This window comes from Pelobates fuscus, chromosome 5 (genome assembly GCF_036172605.1).
Source record: "Pelobates fuscus isolate aPelFus1 chromosome 5, aPelFus1.pri, whole genome shotgun sequence".
NCBI lineage: Eukaryota > Metazoa > Chordata > Amphibia > Anura > Pelobatidae > Pelobates > Pelobates fuscus.
In genome coordinates this window covers 273047470-273060879 of record NC_086321.1, presented here as the reverse complement: position 1 = coordinate 273060879, position 13410 = coordinate 273047470, and the positions used below count along the sequence as shown (strand labels likewise).

At 42.6% G+C, this 13410-nt stretch overlaps 1 protein-coding gene across 5 annotated transcripts in view; it reads left to right on the top strand.

The window, feature by feature from the left end:
* The window catches only part of PALM2AKAP2 (PALM2 and AKAP2 fusion), a 399409-nt gene that overhangs the window by 359582 nt on the left and 26417 nt on the right, over positions 1 to 13410 (top strand). The window contains exon 1 of one of the 5 annotated variants that reach the window (XM_063455314.1): positions 7397 to 7522. The exons of the other annotated variants lie outside the window; for them this stretch is intronic. The gene's annotated coding sequence lies outside the window, so the exon portion shown is untranslated. Of the gene's footprint in view, positions 1 to 7396; positions 7523 to 13410 lie in introns of those variants that run through there. 5 annotated transcript variants of the gene reach the window in all.

Sequence of the window (13410 nt, the reverse complement as noted above, 5' to 3'; positions counted from 1 at the left end):
CTGGGTGTGACACAATTCTATGTGCTGGATCAACTAGTAATCCTGACATTCAAAAAGTCTTATGGATTGTAGTAGAGAATACCTGACTACACAAGGGGCACATATTGGGGTACTACCACAACTAAACTCACTAGCTTGACTCAAAATGCACAGAAACAGATAGATGAGTGAGGGAGCACAGGAGAGAACCCATGCAAAAAAGAACATTAATCATCTGCTGTAGAGTGGTATAAACATGAGCAAAAAGTGCTCTGCCTTAGCAAATGACTCCGCATGAGTTGCTTAATCAGCCTATCCCCACTGCGACAATGCAGAGTCCAGTCCTGTCTAAGTGATAGAGCTGGTAATGACAGTGGCAGCGTTCCTGAAAAAGTGAGTATGAATAGCTCCTGGTACGTGGTTTCAGAACATAAGTCCCAGGCTATACTATGCCCTCTGGGCAAACAACACAGGTCAGCGTTGTGGTGATCAGCAATAGGGGCACCAGCCCAAGTATAGTGGAGGTTTTTTCTCTGGAGATGTGCGATGGACAGCGCACAGGCAGCTGAATCCGTGGTGTTGGCAAGTGCTGCATCCGTGTCCAGCCAGTGCAGGGACATCGCCCATACTCCCGCTGTTTGATGGGGCCTTGGCTCCTGGCCTGCCTCGGTGGTCGAGATCACGGCACCCTCTGCTTCTTCCGCAGAACGATTTTCCAGATGGATGTACTCTTGTGGGTAACCCCAGTCCGGGCAGAATGTGTGGGTTGCCGAGTGGGCTCGCTGCTGCAGTGCCCTGGCGACTAGTTATTTTGGACCAGAAGTTGGCAAACAGAGCATCCAGTTTATCCAGCATGAAGTGTGGTTGGACATATGGCGTGGGTCTGCACATGGCATCCGCCATTGTGCAGGTGACAGGATTGCTGTTACTGGTGATGGGCAGCTGGGTTACCACCACTTCAGCACTGATGAGGTGCGGGGGGGGGGTTTGGGAGGTTCAGATTTTCAGGGAGACCACGGCAGGAAGATGAAGTGGTATGAGGAGGGATCGGCCGCCTCCCCCCCACCAACTTTAAGTAGGCCGCAGGTCCACCCCCGTGATCCCCTCTCATCACAGGAGTGCTTCAGCAGTCAATTTGTGGGTTGTAAGTAGTCTATTTTGCTATCTTAGAGCGTTTCTGTCGGTCCGTGCGGCAGTCAGGCTCCGCCCCCGTGGATTTTTTTTTTTGTAGAAAAAGAAATACAACAGGCAAAGAATGTGTTTTGCATCTAGCAATGCTTCCTCAGCAAAGCACCATGCCTGTCCAAAGCTGGAAGGTATGCTCTTTTTTGTCAATCTTTATTTTGAGTATGCAAGCGAGTACATATGAGCGTGCAGTGCCACGACAACAGCTGCATGCAAGGCATATTTTGACAAATTGTAACATTGGCATGGCAGATTCAACATTTGCACATTTTTTTTTTTTTTTTTTTAAAGTAAGAGAAATAACACGATGACTCTGTCAGTTGAATGACAAAAGAAAAAATTGAAAATAATTCTGAATAAACATACTGACAATATGCTAATAATATTGATAGAAAATTAACTATGCTAGGCATACTGATTAAGTATTAGCTTATACCGCTGAGACCATAGATACTGTATGAGTGAAAATCACAACATGCTAGAAATCCCTAAATTTCAGGAATACATACGCTGTCCTTTAATATCACAATAAACAGATTTAGTCGCTGTAAAATATCAGGCTGTACAGACATCACTATGTATTCAGGATAGGTGGAATACTCCGTAGCAGTACTGACACTAGACTTGGTGCATCGCTAGGCCGGAAGGTATATACTTGTGTCTATTCTATGGAGTCTTACAGTAAATGGCAAGCTGTGATAGATTGACATCCATTTTGCACAATTTATTTGAATTTAGTGAATAGTACCTATTTAAAGTGGTGAAAGGAAGGACAACCGGTGAACTAGCGACAGGGTCATGGGTCGCCCAAAACTCATTGATGATGTTGGGAGCAAAGGCTGTCTCTTCTGGTTCAGTCACACAGACGAGCTACTGTAGCTTAAAATGCTGACCATGATAGAAAGGTGTAGTTTGAGTGCCCATGATGACCCCTGTACTCTACCGAAAGTGCCTTCAGTGAGGACGTGAGCATCAGAACTGGACCTTGAAGCAATGGAAGAAGGCTGCCTGGCCTGTTAAATATTATTTTTTTTGATCAAGTGGATGGCAGGTTGCGTGTACATCATTTACCCTGTTGAAGAGATGACAGCAGGATGCACTATGGAAAGAAGGTAGGCCAGCAGGCAGTGTTAGATCTGGGCAATGCTCAGCTGGGAAACCTTTGGTCCCTGCATTTATGTGGATGATACTTTGACACATACCACCTACCTAGAGATTGTTGCAGACCATGTACAATGGTGTTTATGGCAATGGTATTCCATGATTGCAGCGGCCTTTGTAATCTGTACTCTAATGTACTCTGCCACGCTGCAAATTGTTTAGGAATGGTTTTAGGAACGTGACAAAGAGTTCAAGGTGTTGCGTTGGCCTCCAAATTTCACAGGTCAATTGGATTGATCACCTGTGGGATGTGACGGAACAACAAATCCAATCCGTCGAGGCCCTACCTCGTAGGACTTAAAGGATTTGTTTGCTAATGTCTTGGTGCCAGATTCCACAGGACACGTTGAGAGGTGTTGTGAAGTCCATGCCTCTATGCATCAAAGCTTTTTGCCAGCTCGAGAGGGCCCTGCACGATATTGGGCAGATGGTTTTAGTGTTCTGGCAGATCAATGTATATAGTATGTCAGGCCTAGTAATGTCATAAGATACAGATCTAGCTCTGGCCACATAATGATGATTTTGTGTGTTGTATATGTGTGCTTCTTGTAGCAATGTGAAAAGAGCACTACACATGTGCATTTAAATTTTTGTCCAGATGGAGAAAGTAGGACATTTAGGAAGCAATATGAGACCCAGGAGTACATACTGGCTCATTTAATTTTTCAAATGTTCCATATATATAAACCCTTTGAGCTCTGTGTTTCCCATGGTTTTACAATAATTACTGGAACAAATATACACGCCTCCCAATGCTGAGATTTGAAATACACAACGAGAAGGGGAGTAGGAGGTGGCATGGCAGTGATACAAAGGTGTTGTAATGTGACAAGCGTCCCTGAAAATCAGCTGTGGAAGCGGATGTTCAGCTGATGTGCAAAGCATTCCTGGACGCATATAACTCCTTAGTGCTGATGGGCAACTAATACACATGCCGCATTGAGATATATATATATATATATATATATATATTCAGTAACTGAGGCAGTCCCTTCAGGATGTTATGTTAATTGATTTCTCTGCTGCATTCTACATGCTGTGGGATAACAAATTACCGGTACATGTGCTGCCCATTAACAATTGGCAATCTTACTGCTGAACGACGACTTTCTCAGGGTTTACTCACTGTGGCGGAACCCACCTCGCCACTGGACATTGGAGGGGCCTGGCTGCCTGCCTCTTACCTGCTGACAATGGCCCCTGGAAAATTGGTACACTTAAAGATTTATATTTGGGCATATTGTACTGTATATTGCTGCTACTTGCCCTTTTAACAGCATCTATGGACACATTGGGACTTTTGGGACTACTGTCCCTTTAAGACTGTGATACATATTCTAGTGTACTGCCTGTAATATTATATGTGTATTAAGTTTAACCTGGGATATGTATGCAGCATTCATCTGATTGTTCGGTAGAATCACTCCATTTATTATATTGAGTGAAACTACCGAACAACCAGACCACCCAGGAATAAGTGTGCCTCCAATTACAGTTTGCAACAATGTTGCAAACGGGTAATTGGCAATCAGTATAATGTATTCTTTGTCCTCTGGGTGGCCGCCATTCGGGAAACAAACACGTGGCGGCGGCCATCTTAAACTACCGAACAGCGGTGTTTTGCCGTCGAGTGTCTGGAACTAAAATCGGACACTTGACTAGGCAAACACCGCTGAGACCTCCATACTTCCAGAAATTCGTATGGAAACTACCGAATGACCAGCCGTTCGGTAGAAAGAACCCCACAAACAAGGGAATTCATTCAAACCCTCTCCAGGCTCTATAACACAGGCAATTCGCCTGTTTTCATTCCCTTGTTTGTGACCGACCGCAGGGCCAAAATGCATGGAACTGTTTTCGGATACTTTACCCATGCGGTCGGTCAAATCTTTGGAACCCCATATCTCACGAACCATTCATCCGAATTACTTGAATTTTGGATATGTTGTCCCCCTGAATAAGGGCTATCCAGCGATGCTGGATTTAAAGGTGTACCCCCGGGTTTTGGGGTACATCCAGAACTTGGCTGAAAAAGTGTACCGGATAATTGAGTTTAATGTTATCTGAGGGGAGGGGATGTGTGGGCTGAACCATGTATGTGATTGGTTATTTTATGCCTCCCCCTGGGTGTGGCCTGTATGTGGATTCGTGTAATAAAAGCCAGGCTGGATGAGCCAGTCCAGAGTTCCTGTTTTAACCTCAAAGTGATGTGTCGTCTCATTATTGGGGAAGGATTTATTGTATGCTGTTCCAGTTGACTGCTAGGGGTACAAGCCTATTCGTATGGTTCCTATTCAATGGTCTACAGCATTCATACGCTTGGGAGAATTTAAAGGTTTCTTGGATTCTGTGATTATGGTGTCTGCCAGAGTGCTTGGAGTCCTCAGGAAGCACTAGGAGCATCCTTTAACGGAGGTACTCAGTCGGGGTGCCAGGTGATCCGTTACACTCACCTTTCTTCAGCAGCTGCAAACCAAGAGCAATCAAGTGCAGTGAGGTTTCCCAGGAAGAGCCTCCACCAAATCAGAAACCTCTCATTGTAGTATTTGGGGATCGTCTTGGTCTATGTCCTATAAGCATAAGTTATAATGGACACTCCGAGAACCAATAGAACAAAGTTGTATTCCTGGCACTATTGCTCCTCTGCCTCTCCCCTTCCTTGCGCCCCCTCCTCCCACCCCAGTGATTAAATGGTTAAAAACCCTTTATTTACTTACCTTATACCTGTGCTGACGTCCCTCAGTGCTGGGTCACGGCTCCACCTCCACCAACTCTGCTCGATGAGAGGGCACTAATGCGCAGCGAGTGCCGGGCGCATTAGAACTCCCCATAGGACCGCATTGAATCAGTACTTTCCTATGAGAAAAAAATCTGACGCTGGATATCCTCATGCACAGTGTGGTGACGTCCAGAGTCATTTACTGAACCAAAGGTCCGTTTGGATTCCGGAAGCACCCCCAGTAGCTGTCTGGGAGACAGCCACTGGAGGCAGATTTAGAGCTGCAATGTAAAAATTGCAGTTTCTCTGGGACTTGAATGTTTTACATTGCTGCACTAAGTGCAATAGGGATACTGCACCTAGACCACTTCAATTAGCTGAAGTGGTCTGGGTACCTATAGTGTCCCTTTAAGACTAATGCATTTGATAGATTCTGTCCTCATTGATATGCTGTTTTATTTACATGCTCCAAACTTTTTTTTTTATGAAATAAAATAAACGTTTTGCAGAATGTTGTGCCACAGTCCTGCCTCTTTATCCGTGCCCCAGAAATAAACATCCTTATCAAATGTATGCACACAGCTATGCCACTAACGGCACTGAGTATTCATATCTACATAGCAGCCAACATTAGAAGACACCCAGAGCTATATAGGCATTGATTTAATGGACCACTATAGTGCCAGGAAAACAAACTCGTTTTCCTGGCAATATAGGATCATTAGGTCCCCCCCACCCTCATGGCCCCCCTCCCACTGGGCTGAAGGGTTTGTTAAAACCCCTTCAGCCACTTACCTTTCTCCAGCGCCAGGCTCCCTTGGCGCTGGGGAACTCTCCTCCCTCTGCCAACGTCGGCTCCGAATGCGCATGTGATTTTCACAGTGAGAATCGCGGAAGCGCCTCTAGCGGCTGTTAGTGAGACAGCCACTAGCGGCTGGATTAACCCTCAGTGAAACATAGCAATTTCTCTATGCAGGGTTAACACTAAAGGGACCTGGCACCCAGACCACTTCATTGAGCTGAAGTGGTCTGGGTGCCTATAGTGGTCCTTTAAGGCCAAAGTAAGGATATCACTACCTGATTGCAGTGTTTCTCTGACTGTCTGCAGCCAGGTTTAGGAATAAAAGCAGCTCACTCAGTGCTGTTGTGGCCGAGACTGTATGTATGAATTCGCCAGGAAGTCTGGCATGAGGTGGCAAGCTTATGGTGTCGAATTCTGCAAAACATAAAAAAAAATAAAAAAAAAATTAGTTTTTTGCAAAAACTATAAAGGTTTGAGCATGCAAATTAATGATGCCACGAAAGATCAAATGCATTGAAGTTGTATTGATGCTTTGGTTTACTAAACTGCTAGGTGTCGAAATAAATAATCCTCATTAAAATTTTAAAAGTAAAAAGAAAAGAATTCCAAAGTTTGACATAACTTATTTTAACTCAAAATAATACGAGTAAAGATTTTTAACCCTTCAAATGCCATATTACTGAAAGTGTCATCCCTGAATACCCGGGCTCCATTAGTTAATAGAACAAAGACAACCATTTCCTTTCAGATTACTGTTCTAAGGAACGTGTGCTGTAAACCTGCTTAATTTGAGGTATTTTTAAGGTATTCACTGACCACCACATCTACAGATTCATGTATTTACCATACTAATGCCAGGTGTTAATATCCTTGAGTGAAACTCATTGTCCTTAAAGGACTTTGTATGATACATTTCACAATTATTCTTCCAGTGTTTCTTGGCAATTAAATCACCCATTGTAATGTAAAGTATTAAGTTAAAAAAAATATGTCCTTCCTAGTTTCTATATCACAATTGAGTAATTTTGCTTCACTTCCTTTTCCCCTCCCCCCTATTTTTTTCTTAGTATATAACCCAGGAGAGGGTTATTTACTAAATCCCAAAGCTGTAATAGGCTAAAATTGCCAAACTGCTACTATAACGGAGTTCGAGAATTCCGTCCAAAGCAGCTATCTTTGCCTACATTTAAAAAAAAAAAAAAAATGAAATTAAATCGTATTTTAGTGAATAACTCCTGGATATGTAAATTAGGCTGTGCAGTGATTTCCAATGTAAGGTTCACATCTGGTCTTCCAGACAGCATTACAAGCCCAGCTAGTCACTAATCAGGAAAAGCCAGGGTGAGCATGAAAGCAGGCACACAGTCACAGAGCCCAAGTCATCTGCTAGGCGTCAGATATGCTAAAGAGGGGCCTGGGTTTCCCCTCACTTCCCCGCCCCTCCCTGATTTTTTTCGGGTAGTTTTGTTTTAGAAGGGTTTCATTGTACAAGTTGATTTGAAGGCAGGGCAACCCTCTTTTTTTTTGTGTGTGTGTGAGTATATCCCAGCCCCCATTCCTGTGACATCACTCCTTGGAAGAAGGCAGGGATGGAATTTTGACTTGGAAATCCACAGAAGAGCCTTTTGTGGGGAAGGAGAATTTTGGGAAATCTGGAATTCTAGGGGAACCATAGGGTAAGCTGAACATATATTTTTTTAAATTTTGTTTTTATGCACTCCTGTGTATTAATAATTCCCTGTCCTGTAGATTTGCTTCTGTATGGGCACCGTTTATCCATATTGAAGCATGCTGTGCTAGTTTGTGCTCTGTTTATTTGTACTTCGTGCCTCTCTAACGTGTCGGCTACAGAAATCTTATAAAGAATTCTAATGAAATATGATTTGTCTTGTACCTAACCCGTATTCTATGAGAGCATGGCCAGTAGTATTACTCGATTAATACATGTACTGTATGAGAGGGGGGTTCCCTATCTGCGGTTTCCTGTAAGAATCCTTTTAGTTTTTACAGTAATCTACTTTTGAACACTTAACAGTGTCCCAAACCCACAAATAATACGTAAAACTATCCTGACATCTCCTTTACAGCCGAACTACAACTCCCTTGATGCTTGGCCAAGCATCATTGGAGTTGGAGTTCAAACTCAGCTGGGGAATAACATTTAAGACACCAGTGGCTTACTGTATCTTCAGTTTTTGTAGAATAGCATATGCCTACTTTAAGTGATTTTTTTTTATTACTACAGAAGCAGATCAATGAATACAATTCTGGATATCAATTAGATTCAATAAGCCAATATTTGCACAGACTGCTCTTCTTTTATTTGCTACAGTTTCAGGTGACTTTGCAAATCTACTACATCTGGAGGACACTTTTTTTTCCCCCCCTTTTCTATACTCCCATCTGTGTATGCCAAAAATGCACACAAAGCTTTGGGTGCTGCTTAAACCCAATTGATTTAATTTACTTCAGACACCCATATCTGGCGCTATATAAATTTATAAAATAATAATCCCAATAATCGCAACCTTTCAATTCAAACTTTAACAGGGGGCACTTTCACCCGCTATGGAAGCTTAATTTGGGTTCTCAAGACCAGTTCAAGAGGCTCCTGCTGTGCCCCTGTACTGCATACAGTCTATCATGCATAGATCATTAAGAGCTAATTACAAATACTTAGAGCTCAGGATTTTGCCTGAAAATGCTAAAGGGTCTCTGTAACAGCTGAACTGTGTTTAAGATTGTTCAAGCATTCTATGCTATAGCATTCCAAGCGGATGTGCTACAAGCTTTTTTTTTTTTTATATGTCTGACCTTGGTTATTCTATACATAATTCCTTCAGTAGGTTAGAGAAATCTTTGTTATTTTCATAATTTTCCTGACATGTTATCTTTAATTGGAAGGGTTCATGATTAGTTTAAAACATAGATCACTCTTTTGTTACAATAATCTGACCTTTTGCCTAATAAACCTGACCCCAGGTATGTACACCATGTACCCGTGTTGACATACCAGGTGTTGACTCGGAGCAGGCCCACCCAGGCTATTAAGTATACAGACAATAAGTTTTGTTGGCTTTGAGCTGTGGTAAATAAGGTGTTTACTGTTAATTGATTTGTAAGTGGCCCATAAATTAATCTGCTGGTGCTGGTGTAGTTGCGCCCTGGTATCTTGGAAGGGATTGCTGACTTACAGTCAGGAAATTTTAGAGTCAGGAGGTGATTATTATGCACTAAGATGTTCAAATTGAAATTCCTTTTTTAGTTAATAAAAACAGCACTGGGCCATGAAATCATAGTTTACATAAAGTCTCCAAATATAACAGTGGGATATTGTAGAGAAATGACAAGGGAATTGCAGATTTTAGACCAAAATAGGCAAGCTGGGAATAGACCTGAATTGGAGATTTTTTGTTTAAAATCATTTTTTGTTAGTTTGACCTAAATTTTCCAATTATATTGCTATTTAGCAGTGGGCGTCGAGAGAATAATACGTCTAAACCGCATGTGCACAAGCAGCGGGGAAGTGGCGATGAGGCCCATAACTGGTGTATTTATTATTCCAATGCACAGAGAATTGACAGGCAGCTGTATCAACCTGCCAAAAAAGTGTGTCTAATAATGTGCTTTGTTTTTTTTCTTAAGGCATTTCACTAATGTCTAGAGAGAAATAACACCAGAAGTGAAAACTTGTGAGCGTGGGATGGTTTTGAGATATTTGAGTCTGATTATAATTTTTCATATAATCAAAAAGCATTAGAATTCATCTGCAAAGATTTGTGATTCCTAATATTCTCTTGATTTGTAGCTGTATTCTTTATATGTATTCAAATGCCATCAACAATATTTGTAGGCTTGTTAAGTGATATTAAAGCAGGGCTTGACAAATTTGTTTGGAATCTAGAAGCCAGCTGAAACAAAGCTTTATTTTCAACGCCAAAAATAAAATTCTTAAAGGGACACTGGTCACCAGAACCCCTACAGCCTAATGTAGTGGTTCTGATGTCTATAGCCTGTAACTGCAGAGAAAAGGCAGTGCTTACATTGCTGTCTGGTAACTCCTCTGGTGACAGTCACTCAGATGACCACTAGAGGTGCTTCATAGTCCAGTGGCACATAGAGTGCAGCACCTATGTTAAGCGTCTTCACGCTCTGTATGGAGGCGCTGAATGTTCCCTGTAGAGATGCATTGATTCAATGCACCTCTATGAGGAGATGCTGATTGGCTCATTGCAGTGTTTTGGTGCACATGCACAATAGCCTCCCAATGCTTTTCTATGGGAAAGCATTAGCTTGGCTTAGATCTTCAAGATCTTATCTCCACTATGGAGGCGGAGCCAGCCACAACGAGACCGGCACGGCGTGGGAAAATAGGTGAGTAAAAATACCTTTCCCATGCAATCAGAGGGGGGCTAGTCCCCTAAACACACACAATCTCACTGACACAGACACACATACTGTGATGGAGCTCCTGTACTCTAAGTACCTCCAATAAGTCCACTTCCTAGCTGCTATCAGGAACCCTGGAACGCTTCAGCCCCAGTTGCCTAAGCTTGACTGGGGTGGCAGAGGACCTCTTCCACCCATCCAGGCTGCAGCTCTCCTTTTTTCAGGCAAGTATCAACACCTTTGACTGCAGTGTCTCTTTTATAAAGGGCACTTCTGGCTCTCAGGCCTAGCACTTTTAAAAAAAATTTTTTTTTTTTTTTTTTTTTTTTTTTTAAATGTTAAACTTTGTTTTGGGAATCGGAGACCAAAGCAGCCAGCCAATAGGTCCCAAGACTGTTATTTGGATCCCTGAATAAGCCAACCAGGACACACACTCCCTTTTTTTTTTTTTGGACAATGACTAGTCTAAAGGGACACTCCACGCTACCAGGTCACTTCTGCCCATTGGAGTGGTCTGAGTGCCAACTGCCATCACCCTTAACCCTGCAAGTGTAATTATTTCAGTTTTTATAAACTGCAATAATTACCTTGCAGGGCTAAGTCCTCCTCTAGTGGCTGTCTATCCGGGTTCTTAAAACACGAAAAGTGTTTTAAACGACGCTGGACGTCCTCACACTATGCATGAGGACCTCCAGCGTCGCCGGAATCCCCAGGGGAAAGCATTGAATAATGCTTTCCTACGGGAGGTCTAATGCATGCCCGTGGACATTGCCGCGCATGCGGATTAGGTCTCCCCCGCCGGCTGACGTCGGCGGGGGAGGAGCGTGGACGGAGCCTGACCCAGTGCCGAGGGACATCGGTGGATTCAGGTAAGTCACTGAAGGGGTTTTAACCCCTTCAGCAACATGGGATGGGTGGTGTGAGGGAGAGGGGCAATGCAGAATTCTGCAGTGCCAGGAAAACGGATTTGTTTTCCTGGCACTGGAGAGTCCCTTTAACGTGGTGAAATCCAAATAAATCTAAACAAACATGCATAACTTGAAGAACAAGCAACATAATAATGCCTCAAATATATAACCCAATCACAACTTCCCATACTATGGAAAATCTACAGAGGCAACTGGTCAGATTTTGAAATCTGCTAATATGCACAGTGTGATTATGCAAATCAATTTTCCAGGTTCACCAATAGAGGGCAATGGAAAGTCGTTACAAATCTGAAAGAAATCCCCTTTTGCAGCACACATTTTTCACACTATCACAAATTACTATTAATTAGTATTTTAAATTAAGTAAAGAGCCTTTGCAGAGTTAAAGGGACACTATATTTACCAGAACAACTACAGCTTATTGTATTTTTTTCCGGTGAATATAGTCAGTCCTTTCAGGCTTTTTGCAGTAACCACTGTCATTTCAGTGAAAAGGCAATGTTTATATTACAGCCTACGGATACCTCCACTGGTCTCTCTGCTAGAGGCGCTTCCTGGGGCAGTACTGCACAATGTGCAGCACTGACATTCAGTGTCTCCACCCTGTTCATGGAGACACTAAACTTTCCTTTATAGAGATGCATATCTATGAGGAGGTGCTGATTGGCCAGTGCTGTGTTTGGCTTGTGCTGGCTCTGCCCCTGATCTGCTTGACAGTCTCAGACAATCCAATGTTTTCCTATGTAAAAGCATTGTGATTAGCTCAGAACACCACTTCTTGATGTCAGCCAAGCAGGCAGAGCCAACACTGGCACACTGGAATAAAATTAAGATGTTACTATATTTAGGCAGGCAAGGGTGGCCAGGGGGGGTGCTAGATGGATGTTTTAACACTATAGGGTCAGGAATGCATGTTTGTGTTCCTGACCCTATGGTGTTCCATGAAGTACATTTCTTGCTCATTTGTGCTATGCAATAAAGCTAAAAATTTATATGCAGGAATTTTCAGGGACTGACAGCACCTGGGTGCTACCTTCTCCTTAGTACGCCACTACACAATTGGCTAGTTTTGAAAGTCATATTTCAATTTATTACAAATAGTTGATATTTAGTGAATAAACCCCATAGTAATGTTTTAATGATGCTCACTATCTTCCAATTGATTTTTTTTTTTTCACGTCTGCAAGAAGTCCAGCCTCCATTTTTTTTTTCTTCTTTAAAAGGAGCCCTACTTAGGTCTCTCCATCTTGTCACAAGCAATCAGCTGACTCTCTTGCCAAGGACAGGCTGACTAACTCTTCCTTCTACTGCAGTGCAGAGAGGAAACTGGGAGACAGAGGTGCTGTGCTCTGATGAAGTGCCTTTCAGGCACGAAATGTGTTAGCGTCCAGCCCGTCCTGCCCAAGCTGCTGTGTCCCTTCCTGATGTTGCAGTTGTAATCATTACTCAATAAAGGTATTTTTCTTAATGGGTTTTTTTTTTTTATACTGGTGAAAGTCAGCAGTTTTTCCATGTGTATGTTGGATGCTGTGCGCAAGAGCCTCTTTGTCTGGATTGCCATTTTTTTTTTTTAGCATTTTAACCCCTGAAAGTAAGTTGAGGAACACCCCATTCCCAAAACAACTCAAATGAGGTTCAGTTGCTATTTAGCTGGGAGTGTTCCTTTAACGTTTGTTTGTTTGTTTAAAGGAACATTTAAATCACCAGAACTATTGTGGTTATGGTGCCACTGAAGTTCTCTAGCACTGTCCAATGACAAGATGTCAATTTGTTTTAGCATGCTTTGACAGTTTACCTGTGTCCAGCTAGACGGCCATGGTTGCATCCAATCCTCTTCTGCAGGAGAAGTGTGAATTCTCTGTAGAATAAAGCGTTGCTGATGCATGACTGCACTTATTGAAAGTGCTCATCTGACGAGGTCCTGCATGACACTGCTTAATACAACGGAGCAATCCAGATTGATACTAAAAGGGTTTGAGATCTTAGGTGTGGGATAGTGCCTGTGCACTATATACAACTCCATTGTTCTGTAGTGGCTATGGTGCTTGGACGAGCAAGTGGCTAAATCATCTCAGCCAATTTTGGTCTTCCCAATGTTCTCATGAATGAATTAAAGTCATGTGTTTTTTTTTGTTTTTTGTTTTTTCCCTTTCCTTTTGCCCCTGGTATCTTTATGATTATACTCCCCTTTTTGCCACTTACCTTTATTTATATGTATTCTCTTTTCCTCCTTGCGCCGGATTGCA